Source organism: Nicotiana sylvestris, chromosome 1 (assembly GCF_000393655.2).
Source record: "Nicotiana sylvestris chromosome 1, ASM39365v2, whole genome shotgun sequence".
NCBI classification, from domain to species: Eukaryota; Viridiplantae; Streptophyta; class Magnoliopsida; order Solanales; family Solanaceae; genus Nicotiana; species Nicotiana sylvestris.
In genome coordinates this window covers 10,704,653-10,720,363 of record NC_091057.1, presented here as the reverse complement: position 1 = coordinate 10,720,363, position 15,711 = coordinate 10,704,653, and the positions used below count along the sequence as shown (strand labels likewise).

General features: G+C 39.1%; 1 pseudogene; it reads left to right on the top strand.

Moving 5' to 3' along the window:
- The first annotated feature begins 264 nt into the window (after window positions 1-264).
- On the top strand, window positions 265-15,010 carry LOC104233432 (sesquiterpene synthase 14-like; annotated as a pseudogene).
- The last annotated feature ends 701 nt before the right edge of the window (window positions 15,011-15,711 follow it).

Sequence of the window (15,711 nt, the reverse complement as noted above, 5' to 3'; positions counted from 1 at the left end):
CACTCATCTCAATTTGTACTATACATACTTTCACCATACAAGCAGTAAAATCTCACAACTACCCGAAAAACCATTTAGAGAGAGTGAGAGAAAAGAGTGAAACAAACAATACTTACTTCTTCTATCAGCTATTGTCACTTTGGAAATATATTCAATCAATGGTTTGGGGTTGTTCTCATAATTTTCTCCCCAACAATAACTCAAAACTCACAGTAAAACGTACATATTCATATGCCACTTCTATAGGAAGAGAGAAAAATATGAGTCATTTGAAGATGAGTGCAGCAATGGTTGATAATACTTCCAGCAGTAGTAGTAGTACTACTACTGAACGTCCATTGGCAAATTTTCACTCAAGTGTCTGGGGAGACTATTTCCTCTCCTACACTCCTCAACTCACGGTATGATACTACATACTCATATATATATATCTCCATGCTTTATAATCTTTGTGTGCTTAAATTATTATTTTATGAGAAATTTTATGTTGAGGTTATTAATTTTTGAATCTTTCCAACCAACGAACCCTTTAACGTATATTAATGAATACAGAAAAACATCTCTATAACAGTATGATTTTTTTGGTTGTTATAACAAAGTGTTGTTATAGAGAATATATATTGTAACGTAACATAAAAATTAGTTCCATAAAAAACTTGGCTTTTGTAGTGAATAACTGTTATATAGCGATGCTGTTATAGAAAGGCCTAGCTGTATTTTTACAAGAGAACAAGATGATTGGAATATTAGATATGAAGGTGGTAAAAAAAAATAAAGCTTAACTTTTGATGCAGGAAATTAGTAGCCAAGAAAAAGTTGAATTTGAAGAGTTGAAAGAAAAAGTCAGGCAAATGCTAGTTGAAACACCTGATAATAGTACACAAAAACTTGAGTTGATTGATACAATCCAACGGTTGGGAGTTGCATATCATTACGAAAATGAGATTCAAACATCTATTAAGAACATCTTTGATGCGTCCCAACATAGTGAAAATGAAGATGACAACCTTTACGTTGTTGCTCTTCGTTTTCGACTAATGAGACAACAAAGGCATTACATGTCTTCTGGTACGTAACCTTTTAGCTCCGCTCTTGTTATAACTAGTTTAATATATCTCGGATATTAATTAGTTACCATGATGTTAAATCAGATGTGTTCAAGAAATTCACCAACAAAGATGGAAGGTTCAAGGAAACTCTTACCAAAGATGTGAAAGGATTAATAAGTTTATATGAAGCAGCACATCTAAGAGTACATAGGGAAAAAATACACTCTCATTTGGAGTCAATGGGCCCTTAGTTGAGCAACTCATCACTTAAGGCCCAAGTCAGTGAAGCATTAAGCCGGCCCATTTATACTACTCTACCAAGGTTGGGAGCAAAGAAATACATGTGTGTGTATGAGAACAAGGAATCACATAATGATTTGCTTTTGAAATTTGCAAAATTAGATTTTAACATTGTGCAAAAGTTGCACCAAAGAGAGCTTGGCGAGCTTACAAGGTGCATACACTATTATTATATCCTCTTCATTCACATGAATATGGTATATACTAGTAACAAATGGACGGATTGAATAAGTCATAATGGGTCAAATTAATAATAATATATATATATATATATATATATATATATATTAGCTAATGCACTAATATACTTTTGCCCGATCAAGCAATTCTATATTTTGCCCAATTGATAAACATGTTATGATCCAAAGTTTTTTTTTGGCCAAAATGGGTCAAATAAATAGTCATAACTTAGACCCCTCCCCCCACCCATCCCCACCACCACACCCCAAACACATCCAAACAGATCTCCTTCTTTCTATTTTTATTTTTGAAAAAAAAAAAAGAACATGAATGATAATGTATTTTTCTGGAAGTAGTAGCTTATGTTGATCTTTTAAATTTACATAATTCTCAATCTTCAAACTTGATTTTGTATTTTTGATTTGCGTTATATTTTGACTTGTCGATTAACACTATCTTTTATCCATTTTGACTCGACATTTTGATGAGTCATTATGAGTTCAATCTATTGAATCAAGTCAACAAATGAGCCATGATCCAAGACGGTTTAACTAGGGAAGGTTGCTAAAAAATGGATTCATTGTATCACCTCTAGCTAGTATGCATATACTTCAGAGTAATTCGATAGAAATGTAACTAATTAACCAATACTTTTATAATATAGGTGGTTGAAAGATCTGAATGTTGCAGAGAAATTTCCATGTGCAAGAGATAGATTGGTGGAGTGTCACTTTTATACGGTAAGAATCTACTTTGAGCCTCAACATAGTCGTGCAAGAGAAATGATGACAAAAGTACTCAATATATACACCTTTATTGATGATACTTATGATACTTATGCAACTTATGATGAATTTGTGTCTTTCACTGTTTGTGATGACCCAAAGGGTCATCTTATGTTTTAGAACTCAATTTCGTGTTCCGAAGCCTTCAAAATCTCATTTTATTCTCCCTCGGTTTGTGTGTGCAGTCCGGGCGCATTTCCAGAAAGCCTTTATGTGAAAATTGAGAAAAATAATAATTGTTGGCTTAAAAAGTTGATTTTAGTTGACTCCGGTCAACGTTTTGGGTAAACGGATCCGGACTCATATTTTGACAGTCCCGGTGTGTCCGTAAAAAAAATATGGGACCTGGGTGTATGCCCATAATCGAATTCCGAGGTTCCTAACCCGAGAAATGAATTTTTGAAGAAAATTGAAAATGTTGAAAATGTAATAATTTAAAGAATTTGATCTTGTTGATATCAGGCCCATATTTTATTTTTGGAGCCCAGTACAGGTCCGTTATGATATTTATACTTTATCTGTGAAATTTGGTGAGAAACGAGACTGATTTGATGTGATTCAGACTTTTGGTTGAAAAGTTAGAAGTTTTGATTTCATACAATTTGGTATTAATTTCGTAGTTTTAGATGTTATTTTGATGATTTGATCGCCCGAGCAAGCTCATATGATGTGTTAAGACTTGTGTGCATGTTTGGTTTGGAGCCCCGAGGGCTCGGGTGAGTTTCAGATAGGATACGGGATGTCTGGACTTAGAAAAATCTGGTGCTGGATAGTTGCAAAGTTGCAGGTCTCGGATCTTGGAAGTGCGACCGCGGTGAGAAATTCACGTACCGCGGTATAAGAATGCGGACGTGGTGGTAACTTCGCAGACCGCGGTGGAGATTTCGCGACCGCGCTTGGGATTTCGCCGACCGCGTAGTGAGGATCAGAGGGTGCTATATAAGCGGTATTTTTCATTCATTCTTCAATTTTTCAAACCTCAAAACATAAGAGGCGATTTTCCAAACACTTCTTCTTCCCCAAATCATAAGTAAGTGATTCTTAACTCATTTCTTTCACTCTTTTACTTCTTTTTACAAGATTTCATCCTAGAAACTAGGGTTTTCATGGTAGAATTGGGGATTTTTGGGTAGAACTTAGGAATTTCAAAATTTGGGGATTTAGACCTCAAATTGAGGTTGGATCCCGAAATCAATTGTATATCCAGGCTCGGGGGTGAATGAATAATCGAGTTTTACTCCGAGTTTTGGCTTTGGACCAAGCAGGTCCGGGTGTTGACTTTTGTTTATCTTTTCCAAAATGACCTAAATTGATTTTTTTTGCTATCGTGGGTAGTTCCTAAGGCTTAAATTGAATTATTTGGTTGGTAATTTGCTACATTCTATTGGTCTGGAGGCTCGTGACAAGGGAAAATCAATGTTTGAGCTTTGAGTTTGGCCGTGGTAGTGAGGTAAGTGTCGTGGCTAACCTTAGCTTGAGGGATTAGGTATTGTTGTCTATTTGCTATGTATTTGGTTGTTGAGTACGACGTATAGGTAAGGTGATGAGTACCTATTCATTGTTGTTGGGTCATAGAATTCGAGTTAGTCTTATTCTTATGATTGCTGTATTCTTTATTCATATTGTTCATGCTTAAACTGGTTATTCTTCATGTTTCACTGGAATTGGATATTTGATGAGTATTGACTCGAAGTTGAGGTTGACGTTGGGAAACTAAATATTGATATGGGTCATGTTATTAATCATTCTATTGCCCGGTTGCTATTGTTTTGTTGTTTGGATGAGGAAGAGTGTAACGCACGAAGGGTGATGCCGTGCCATTGCATATTTATTATCATGTGAGGAAGAGTGTAAAGCACGAAGGGTGATGCCGTGCCATTGCATATTTATTATCATGTGAGAAATAGTGTAAAGCACGAAGGGTGATGCCGTGCCATTTATATTCATTATCATTATTCATTTCATTTGTTATAGTGAAGACGAGAGTAAAAGCACAAAGGGTGTGTCGTGCACTTATTTTGCTGTGTTTCGTTACTGTTCTATTTTCATGATCTCGTACACCCCTCAACATGTTTTCCCCCTTCCCGTTAATATGTGTTTAATTTCTATTATTTGTTATTATGTCCGTATATTACTTCACTGCACAGGTTTATATATGTGTCTTGTCCTAGCCTCGTCACTACTTCCCCGAGGTTAGGCTCGGCATTTACCAGTACATGGAGTCGGTTGTACTGATACTGCACTTTGCACTTTTGGTGCATATTTTGGTACCGGACCGTGCTGACACGAGTGAGCTGCTACCTTTAGTCCATCAGGAGACCCCAAGATAGGTCTGCCGGCGTTCGCAGAGCTTGGAGTCCCCTTCCAGTTATCCTAGTTTCCTGTTTTCTTTTACTTCGAGAACAATTGTATTTTCTTTTAGTTAGTACTTGTAGTGAAACTTTGAAGTTCGTGAATTGTGACACCAGATTTTGGGTAGTCATGTATTATTACTTGAGTTATTATAAATTCCACACTTCTTTACTCTGCTTGGTTTAAATTGCTATTATTTACTACATGGATTAGGGTTATCGTTTTAAATCTCTATTGGTTGGCTTGCCTAGCATTCTAAAAGTTAGACACCATCACAATCTCGGAGGAGGGAAATTCAGGTCGTGACAAGTTGGTATCAGAGCACTAAGTTGACTAGGTCTCACAATTCACAACAAGCTAGGTAGAGTCGGAGGGATCGGTACAGATACGTCTGTTCTTATCCCCCAGAAGATACAGAGTTTAGGAACAATTTCACTTCTATTCTTCTGTGTCATGCGATTTGATCTCTCAATGATAATTTAGCTTTCTACTCTTGTCCTTTCGTAGATGGCAAGAATACGTACCGTTTCATCTGTTGATCAGCAGCCCGAGCCCCCAGTAGCAGCTCCAACGAGGGCAGAGGTCGAGGCCATGCTAGAGGCCGAGGTAGAGGCAGGGCTCAACCCAAAGCTAGAGCAACAACAACAGCGACAGAGCCTCAGGTAGAGTTTGATGAGGAGGATCCAACCCAGACCATTCCAGTAGGACCAGCTCATGTCCCGGAGGGGTTCATAGCCACCCCAGTGCTTCAGGATGCTTTGGTCCGTCTAGTGGGCCTTATGGAGAGTGGTACTCAGGCTGGCACATTCCCTGTAGCACCAGTCGTCTTTTTGGATGGGGGAGGAGCACAGACTACCGCTACTCACACTTCAGAGAAGATGGCTCGATAGTTTCAGACTCCAGCAGCACAGCCAGTTGGGGTAGTTCCGCCGGGTGTTGCAGCACAAACCGGTGATGGATCAGCTATGTCTTCTGATACTTTGTGGAGATTGGATAGGTTTACCAAGATTTTCATCACTACCTATGGCGGTACATCTTCAGAGGATCCTAGGACTGTCTGGACAGTTGTCACGAGGTGTTACAAAACATGGGAATAGTGGAGACCAATGGGCTCGACTTTGCTGTCTTTCGTCTGTGTGGTTCTACCAAGTAATGGTTGAGGGATTTTTGTTTGGCCAGACCAGCTGGGTCGCCTGCTTTGACTTGGGACCAGTTCTCTCAGCTATTTCTCGAGAAGTTCCTTCCTGTTACTCTGAGAGAGGACTATCACAGACAGTTCGAGCGTCTCCAGTAGGGCAACATGTCTGTTACTCAGTACGAAATTTGCTTCATTGATTTGGCCCGTCATGCTCTGCTTATACTTCCTACCGAGAGAGAGAGAGATAGATAGAGAGAGAGAGGGTGATAAGGTTTATTGGGGGACTTGCTCAACCTATCAGATTATAGTTGGCTAAGAAGATAGGGAGCGAGATTTCTTTCCAGGATGCAGCCAATGTGGCCAGACGAGTTGAGTTGGTTTTATCCCAGGGAGTGGTCAGGGGTCCGACAAGAGGCCTCATCACTCCGGTGGATTCAGCGGGGCATCATCTGGAGGCGGGTACTTTTTGGCAAAGGCCATCCTCCCAGGCCATTTTGTTCAGCACTTCAGGATTTTCACGGTGCTTCAGGTGGCCGTGGCTCTCATATGCAGTATTCTGATCAACTAGCTTACAGTTCACCACCAGCTCCTATCAATGCACCTCCGCTCCAAAGTTTTTAGGGTGGTTACTCAGGTCACCAAAGTCAGTTTCAGGGTCATCAACCACAACAGCCGAAGTCTTGTTATACTTGTGGTGATCTGAGGCACATTGCTAGGTATTGTCCTCGAGCATTGAACAGTTCTCAGCCCCAGGGTTCCCGTGCCATGGTCCCAGCATCGGGTGTTCTACCCCCTCTTAGCTAGCTAGAGGTAGGGGTCAGACATCTAGAGGTGGAGGTCAAGGTATTAGAGGTAGAGGTCATGTCGCTAGAGGTGGAGGCCATCCAGTAGGAGGCCTTCCCAAGGATGTAGTTCAGAGTGGTGGGCCCCAGCCTCGATGCTATGCTTTTCCATCCAGGCCTGAGGCTGAGTCATATGACGCGGTTATCACAGGTACGGTTTCAATTTGCAGTAGGGATGCCTCAGTATTATTTGATTCGGGATCTACTTATTCATATGTGTCATCCTATTTGCTTCATATTTTGTTGTGCCACGTGATTCTTTGAGTGTCGCTGTGTATGTGTTGTGTCCACACTTGTAGGGGATCCTATTATTGCAGATCATGTCTATCATTCGTGTGTGGTTATTATTGGGGGTCTTGAGACTTGTGTAGATCTCCTACTTTTCGATATGATTGATTTCGTTATTATTTTGGGAATGGATTGGCAGTCACCTTATCATGCAATATTGGACTGTCACGCCAAGACAGTGACACTAGCCTTACCAGGGTCACTTCTATTAGAGTGGAGAGGGACTCCTTGTCATTCTACCAGCATGGTTATTTCTTATATGAATGCTCGGCGTATGGTCGGGAAGGTTTGTTTGGCTTATTTGGCTTATGTCCGCGATTCTAGTATGGAGGTTCCTTCCATGGATTCTGTACTAGTTGTTCGAGAATATCCTGAGGTATTTCCTGGCAGACCTTCTGGGGATGCCACCCGATAGTAATATTGACTTATGTATTGATTTGGTTCTAGGAAGTTAGCCCATTTCTATTCCACCATACCGTATGACCCCGCCAGAGTTGAAAGAATTGAAGGATCAGCTGCAAGATTTGCTTGATAAAAGCTTCATTAGGCCTTGTGTCTCGCCTTGGGGTGAGCCGGTGTTATTTTTAAAGAAGAAAGATGGGTTGATGAGGATGTGCATAGACTATCAGCAGTTGAACAAAGTAACAATCAAGAACAAGTATCCATTGCCGAGGATTGATGACTTATTTGATCAGCTTCAGGTTGCCAAAGTGTTTTCAAAGATCAATTTGAGGTCTGGCTACCATCAATTGAGGATTAGGGCATCCGATGTCCCTAAGACAATTTTTCGGACTCGTTATGTGCATTATGAGTTTCTATTGATGTCATTGGGCAGACAAATGCCCCGGCATCATTTATACACTTAATGGACCAGGTGCTCAAGCCATACCTAGATTCCTTTGTGATTGTGTTTATTAATGATATCTTGATCTACTCCCACAGTCGAGAGGAGCACGAGCAATATCTTCAGATCATTCTTCAGACTCTGAGAGATAGCCAGTTATATGCTATGTTTTCGAAATGTGAGTTTTGGTTTAGTTCAGTTGCTTTCTTGGGTCACGTTGTATCAACATAGGGTATTCAGGTGGATCCTAAGAAGATTGAGGCCATTCAGAATTGGACTAGACCTACTTCATCCACGGAGATCCATAGTTTCTTTGGTTTGGAGGGTTATTACCGCTGGTTTGTGGAGGGGTTTTCATCTATAGCCTCCCTATTGACCAGATCGTTGGACGAGTGTGAGGCAAGTTTTCAAAAGATCAAGGTAGATTTGACTACTGCGCCGGTGTTGGTATCTCCCACAGGTTCAGAGCCTTATACTGTATATTGTGATGCATCTCGTATTGGACTTGGTGCGGTATTGATGCAGGGTAGCAAGGTTATTGCATATGCTTCGCGTCAGCTAAAGATTCATGAGAAGAATTACCCAATTCATGACTTAGAGTTGGCAGTCATTGTTCAAGCGCTAAAGATTTGGAGGCACTATTTATATGGCGTGTCATGTGAGGTGTTCACGAATCACAAGAGCTTGCAATATTTGTTCAAGCAAAAGGATCTCAATTTGAGGCAGAGGAGGTGGTTGGAGCTTTTGAAAGACTATGATATCACCATCTTGTATCATCCTGGGAAGGCCAATGTGGTGGCCGATGCTTTGAGTAGGAAGTCAACCATCATGGGTAGACTTGTGTAATCATTCAGTCGATTAGAGACCGCTCGCATTGGATGTTTAGGCATTAGCCATTCAGTTTGTGAGGTTAGATGTTTCTGAGCCCAGCCATGTTTTATCTTGCACAGTCGCTCGGTTTTCCTTGTTTGAGCGCATCATAGATCTACAGTATGATAACCCTCATTTGCTTGTCCTTAGGGACACAGTGAAGCACGGTGACGCCAAGCAGGCCACAGTTGGAGATGATGGAGTTTTGAGAATGCAGGGTCGTGTTTGTGTGCCCAATGTTGATGGGCTTCGTGAGTTGATTCTAGAGGAGGCCCACAGTTCCCGGTATTCTATTCATCCGGGCACCGCTAAGATATATCAGGACTTGCGGCAACATTATTGGTGGAGGAGCATGAAAAAGGATATTGTTGCGTATGTAGCTCAGTGTTTAAATTGTCAGCAAGTAAAGTACGAGCACTAGGGACCTAGTGGTTTGCTTCAGAAGATTGAGATTCCTAAGTGGAAGTGGGAGCGTATCACTATGAATTTCGTTGTTGGACTCCCACGAACATAGAGGAAGTTCGTCGCAGTATGGGTTATTGTGGATAGGCTGACCAAGTAAGAGCATTTTATTCCTGTGGCGGTTTCCTATTCTTCTGAGCAGTTGGCAGAGATTTATATCTGTGAGATCATTCGTCTTTATTGTGTGCCCTTGTCTATCATTTCTGATCGAGGTACGCAGTTTACCTTACATTTCTAGAGGGAAGTACAACGTGAGTTGGGTACGCAGATCGAGTTGAGCATAAAATTTTATCCTCAAACGGACGGACAGTCCGAACGTACTATTCAAATTTTGGAGGATATGCTCCGTGCCTGTGTTATTGACTTTGGAGGTTCTTGGGATCAGTTCTTGCTATTAGCAAACTTTGACTATAATAATAGTTATCAGTCGAGCATCCAGATGGCTCCATATGAGGCACTGTATGGTAGACGATGTCGATTGCCGGTTGGGTGGTTTAAGTCGGGGAAGGCTCGGTTATTGGGTACAGATTTAGTATAGGATGCCTTAGATAAAGTTAAGATCATTCAGGATAGACTTCGTACAGCGCATTCCAGGCAAAAGAGTTATGCTAACCGTAAAGTTCGTGATGTAGCATTCATGGTCAGAGAGATAGAGAGAGAGAGTTGCTTCGGGTGTCGCCCATGAATGGCGTAATGAGATTTGGGAAGAAGGGCAAGTTAAGCCCTAGGTTCATCGGGCCTTTTGAGATCCTTGATCGAGTGGGAGAGGTGGCCTACAGACTTGCGTTGCCCCTAGGCTTATCAGCAGTTCATCCAGTGTTTCATGTGTCCATGCTTCGGAAGTATCACGATGACCTATCCCACGTGTTGGACTTCAGCATTGTCCAATTGGACAAGTATTTGACTTATGAGGAGGAGCCGGTAGCTATTCTAGACCAGCAGGTTCGTCAGTTGAGATTGAAGAGTTATCCTTCGGTTCGGGTGCAGTGGAGTGGTCAGCCTATCGAGGCAGCTAGCTAGGAGTCCAAGTCCAATAGCTGAGCAGATATCCCCACCTATTCACCGGAAACTTTTCCATGTTCGTTCGAGGACGAACATTTATTTTAGAGGTGGAGAATGTGATAATCCAAAGGGCCATCTTATGTTTTGGAACTAGATTCCTTGTTCCGAGGCCTCATTTTATTCCTCTCGATTTGCGTGCGCAATTCGGACGCATTCCCTGAAAGCCTTTATGTGGAAATTGAGAAAAATAATAATTTTTGGCTTAAAAACTTAATTTTAGTTGACTCCGGTTAACGATTTGCGTAAACGGATCTAGACCCGTGTTTTGACGGTCCCGGTGGGTTTGTTGAAAAATATGGGACATGGGCATATGCCCGGAATTGAATTCCGATGTTCCTAGCCCGAGAAATAAATTTTTGAAGAAAATTGAAAAGGCTGAAAATATAATAATTTAAAGAATTTGATCTTGTTGGTATCAGGCCCATATTTTGGTTCCGGAGTCCAGTATAGGTCCGTCGTTATGATATTTATACCTTATCTGTGAAATTTATTGAGAAACGGGACTGATTTGACGTGATTCAGACCTTTGGTTGAAAAGTTAGAAGTTTTAAAACTCTCTTGAAGATTTAATGCAATTTGGTGTTAAATTCGTAGTTTTAGGTATTATTTTTGCGATTGATCGCCCGAGTAAGCTCATATGATGTGTTAAGACTTGTGTGCATAGTTGGTTTAGATCCCCAAGAACTCAGTTGAGTTTTGGATAGGCTACGGGATGTCTGGACTTAGAAAAATCTGGTGTAGGATAGTTGCAAAGTTGCAGGTCTCGGATCTTGGAAGTGCAGATGCAGTGGGAAATTCGCGGACCGCGGTGGAGATTTCACGGTCGCGCTTGGGATTTTGCGGACCCCGTAGTGAGGATTAGAAGGTGCTATATAAGTAGGATTTTTCATTCCTTCTTCAATTTTTCAAACCCTAAAACATAAGATGCGATTTTCCAAACACTTCTTCTTACCCATATCATAAGTAAGTGATTCTTAACACATTTCTTTCACTCTTTTACTTCTTTTTACAAGATTTCATCACAATCTAGGGTTTTCATGGTGGAATTAGGAATTTTTGGGAAGAACTTAGGAATTTCAAAATTTGGGGATTTGGACCTCAAATTGAGGTCGGATCCCAAAACCAATTATATATCCGGGCTCAGGGATGAATGGGTAATCAAATTTTGGTTCGAGTTTAAGGGTTGGGACCAAGCAGGCCCGGGTGTTGACTTTTGTTGACTTTTTTCAAAATGGCCTAAATTTAATTCTTTGTAATCATGGGTAGTTCCTAAGGCTTAAATTGAATTGTTTGGTTGATAATTTGTTAGATTCTATTGGTAAGGAGGCTCGTGAGAAGGGAAAAACGGTGTTTGAGCTTTGATTTGGCCGTGGTAGCGAGGTAAGTGTTGTGGCCAACCTTAGCTTGAGGGATTAGGTATTATTGTCAATTTGCTATGTGTTTGGTTGTTGAGTATGACATATAGGTGAGGTGACGAGTACCTATTCGTTGTTGTCGGGTCATAGCATGCGAATGGGTCTTATTCTTATGATTGTTGTATTCTTTATTCGTATTGTTCATGCTTAAACTGGTTATTCTTCGTATTAAACAATTCTTATCATGTTTAACTGAAATTGGATATTTTATGAGTATTGACTCAAAGTTGAGAAAATAAATATTGATATGAGGCATGTTATTAATGATTTTATTGCCCGGTTGCTATTGTTTTGTTATTTGGATGAGGAAGAGTGTAAAGCACGAAGGGTGATGCCGTGTCATTGCATATTTATTATCATGTGAGGAAGGGTGTATAGCACCAGGGGTGATGCCGTGACATTGCTTATTTATTATCATGTGAGGTAGAGTGTAAAGCACGAAGGGTGATGCCGTGCCATTTTATATTCATTATCATTATTCATTTCATTTGTTATAGTAGGACGAGAGCAAAAGCACGAAGGGTGATGTCGTGCACTTATTTTGCTGTGTTTCTTTACTGTTCTATTCTCATGATCTCGTACTCCCATCAACATGTTTTTCCCCCTCCCATTAATATGTGCTTATTTTCTATTATTTGTTATTATGTCCAAATATTGCTTAACTGCACAGATTTATATATGTGTCTTATCCTAGCCTCGTCACTACTTCACCAAGGTTAGGCTCGACACTTACCTGTACATGGGGTCGGTTGTACTGATACTGCACTCTATACTTTCTATGCAGATTTCAGTACCGGACCGTGCTGACCCTGGTGAGTTGTTGCCTTCAGTCTAACAGGAGACCCAAGGTAGGTCTGCTGATGTTCGCAGACCCTGGAGTCCCCTTCCAGTTATCCTAGTTTCTACTTTTCTTTTACTTCAAGAACAATTGTATTTTCTTTCAGCCAATGCTTATAGTGACTCTTAGAAGTTCGTGGATTGTGACACGAGATTTTGGGTACTCGTGTATTAGTACTTAAGTTATTATAAATTCCGCACTTCTTTACTATGCTTAGTTTAAATTGCTATTATTTACTGCATGGATTAGGGTTAGTGTTTTAAATCTCTATTGGTTGGCTTGCCTAGCATTTTGAAAAGTTAGGCACCATCACGATTCCAAAGGAGGGAAATCGGGGTCGTGCCACTGAAGCAATCGATAAATGCGGGTAAGTTTTTACTATTTAAATATAATTGATCTTTTAATTCTCTCATTGACGACTAAGATAAATTATGTATTAATTAAATACATGTTACTTGTTTATGTGATGATTTGTATAGAAATGTAAAAATTAGCTTGACTTTGGATCAAATCCTTAACGTGCATATGTAACATTAGTGTCATCCGTTCAGTACCACCCAATCTGAGACCTCCTTATCAAATTCTTGTAGACCTTTATACTCAAATAGAAGTAAGATCCCTTAACTTATTCATTTCTTTTGAATCAAACCTTTTCATAATTAACTAAGTTATAGGGAAGAATGAAAAGAGTAGAGAGGAAGGAAACATCAAAAATCTAAAAGAAGACATGGTGTGACCCTCTCGTCACGAAGCTTAGACTATACTAAGAGAAAACACATATTTGACGTGCGAGCCTGATTCTTTTCTTGTACCAAGCACACAATAATTATTCTTGATAACGGATAGGAGCTTTATCGTATATAATTGTGGGAAAATGCATAAGTACCCCTTTGAACTAAGGTCGAAGTTTCAACTACACATCTTATCTTTGCGGGTGTCCTATCACCTCTCTACACTTTTTTAAAACAGAATAAATATCACTCTGAAATTAGATAATCAAATTCTTGACGGGCAGTGAAATACACACACTGCCGCGTGTCTATTTCGTCATTTTTGAGCTTTTTTGTCTTTCTTTTCCTTTTTTTTCTTTCTTATCATATTACAATTTTTCCTTTTTATTTTTCTTTTCATTCTTTCTTTACATTCAATTTTTATAACCGTCCCTAAAGATCCATTCTTTGATCCAGTCCTTGTTTGATTAGAGCTTATATATGTGGTTTGTTGTTTATTTCATATTGGAATTTCAGGAACTCAATTTTTACCGGTAGGGGAGTTTATTGTTACCGATTATGATTTTCAATTTTGATTTTATTTTTTCGGCGACTTTTATGTTCCAATCGAAAGTTGGAGAAATAAGATATGAGTTTGGGAAATGATGATGGTGCCGAGGTGCTGATGTTGAGGTGAAGATTAAATGGGTGAAGAATAAAAAGGATGTGGGGGAAGGTGAAGGTGAAGGTGATGGTTACGGTATCGAAGTGGTGTAGTGAGAGGAAGAAGATTAGAGAAAAGACAAAAAGAAAAAAGAAAATTAATTTGTCAGAGAAGGTCATCGGCATTCATGGTCTTCTCACTCTCTCAAAGAGAATGAAGTACTCTCTCTATGCTACCTCAGCACTTATGGGGCTAATAATTCTACTATTAAACAGTTCAGGGAGGTGATAGGGCCCCCACAAAAATAAGGTGTGTAGTTGGAACTTTGGTCTTAGTTTTGGCGGGTACTTGTGCATTCTTTCCATAATTGTGTGATCATCTCATCTAAAAGCTTAAAATATTAGAGAGGACACACTTTTAATTATTCACTTAACTATATCATCAACATTATATAGTTCTGCATTTTCATTTTATTCTCCTTCTTAGATGAAAAAGGTGGCTAGAGCGTATTTCAAGGAAGCAGAATGGTTAAATGTTGGCTATATTCCTTAATGTGAGGACTATATGAACAATGCAAATGTAAGTACTACATGTATGATTATTGCAACAACTTCCTTGAGTTTTATAGAGAAATCTATAGCCAAAAAGACTTTTGAATGGATGATAAATGAGGCTTTGATTCTTCAAGCTTCATCAGCAATCAACAGATTAAAGGGCGATTGTATTGGACATGATGTAATACTATACTATATTTAATTTTCAGTTCGCAATTTTTCCCCTAAAAAAATGAATTGTATAATCATCTCATTTAAAGCTTAAGTTGCTAGAGTGATTTCACTTTTTATTTATTAATTGTATTTTGAGCGCACCACTCACATATAATATTTGTACTGAATATTGAAATCTATTGAGTGCAGTTGGAACAACAAAGGAAGTATATAACTTCATTCATTGAATGCTACATGAAAGAATATAGAGGTTCAAAGCAAGGTGCATATGCTGAGGCTCAGAAGAAAATAACTAATGCATGGAAAGACATGAATAAGGACCTCCTTTGTTCTACTAATTACGAAGTACCAACGTTTGTCCTCGAACTAGTTATAAATATTGCGCGTTTAGCATATACTTTCAAAGAAAATGATTTTCCAAGTACCCAAAGCGAATTCAAAGACAAAATTACCCCGTTGTTTGTTGAACCTGTCAATATTTGAGGATAATTTGGAGCATAATATAGTTTGAGAATATAGGAATAACAGAAGTACTTAATGGTGAAAAATGATGTACTGATTTGTGATTTGTATACTAGTAATGTTTGAGAATAAATTATATTCAGTTTTATCATTGAACACTACTAGAAAAAGGTTAATTTTCGACCATCAAAATGGTCGCAAATCGAATTTTTCTGACGGAATACCGACCGAAAAGGGACACTGCTAGAAAAGGGCTATTTCAATAAAGTGCAACAATGAAGTCTTATTGAAGCATGTTTGCGTTTCTTTTATTTCAATGTTTTCTATATTTCTTTCAAGCCTTGAACGACTTGAAGTAGTCAAAAGGGCAAGTGCACATATAGTCATTTTCAGGGGTGCTATTTAAATATTAGTCAATACTTATTTTGTTCTGAAATTTTAAACAAAAAATTCTAATTTTAGGACAATTAAAGATATTTTTGTCCCGAAATTTTAAATTAAAAAATTGAAATTCAGGATGAACTGGCTAATTCTTAAATAGTAACCCTTTAGAGTGGCTACCTAGTATCATTTCTACCTAGTCAAACCAGTAAATGTGGTTATGTTCAAAATATATACTATAAATTAAATACTTGCAATGCATAGAAGATTATACTCTTTGCTAGTATAATATTATCTAATTTTCAAGTGAGACATCAGTACAATTAATGTCGCCACATTAA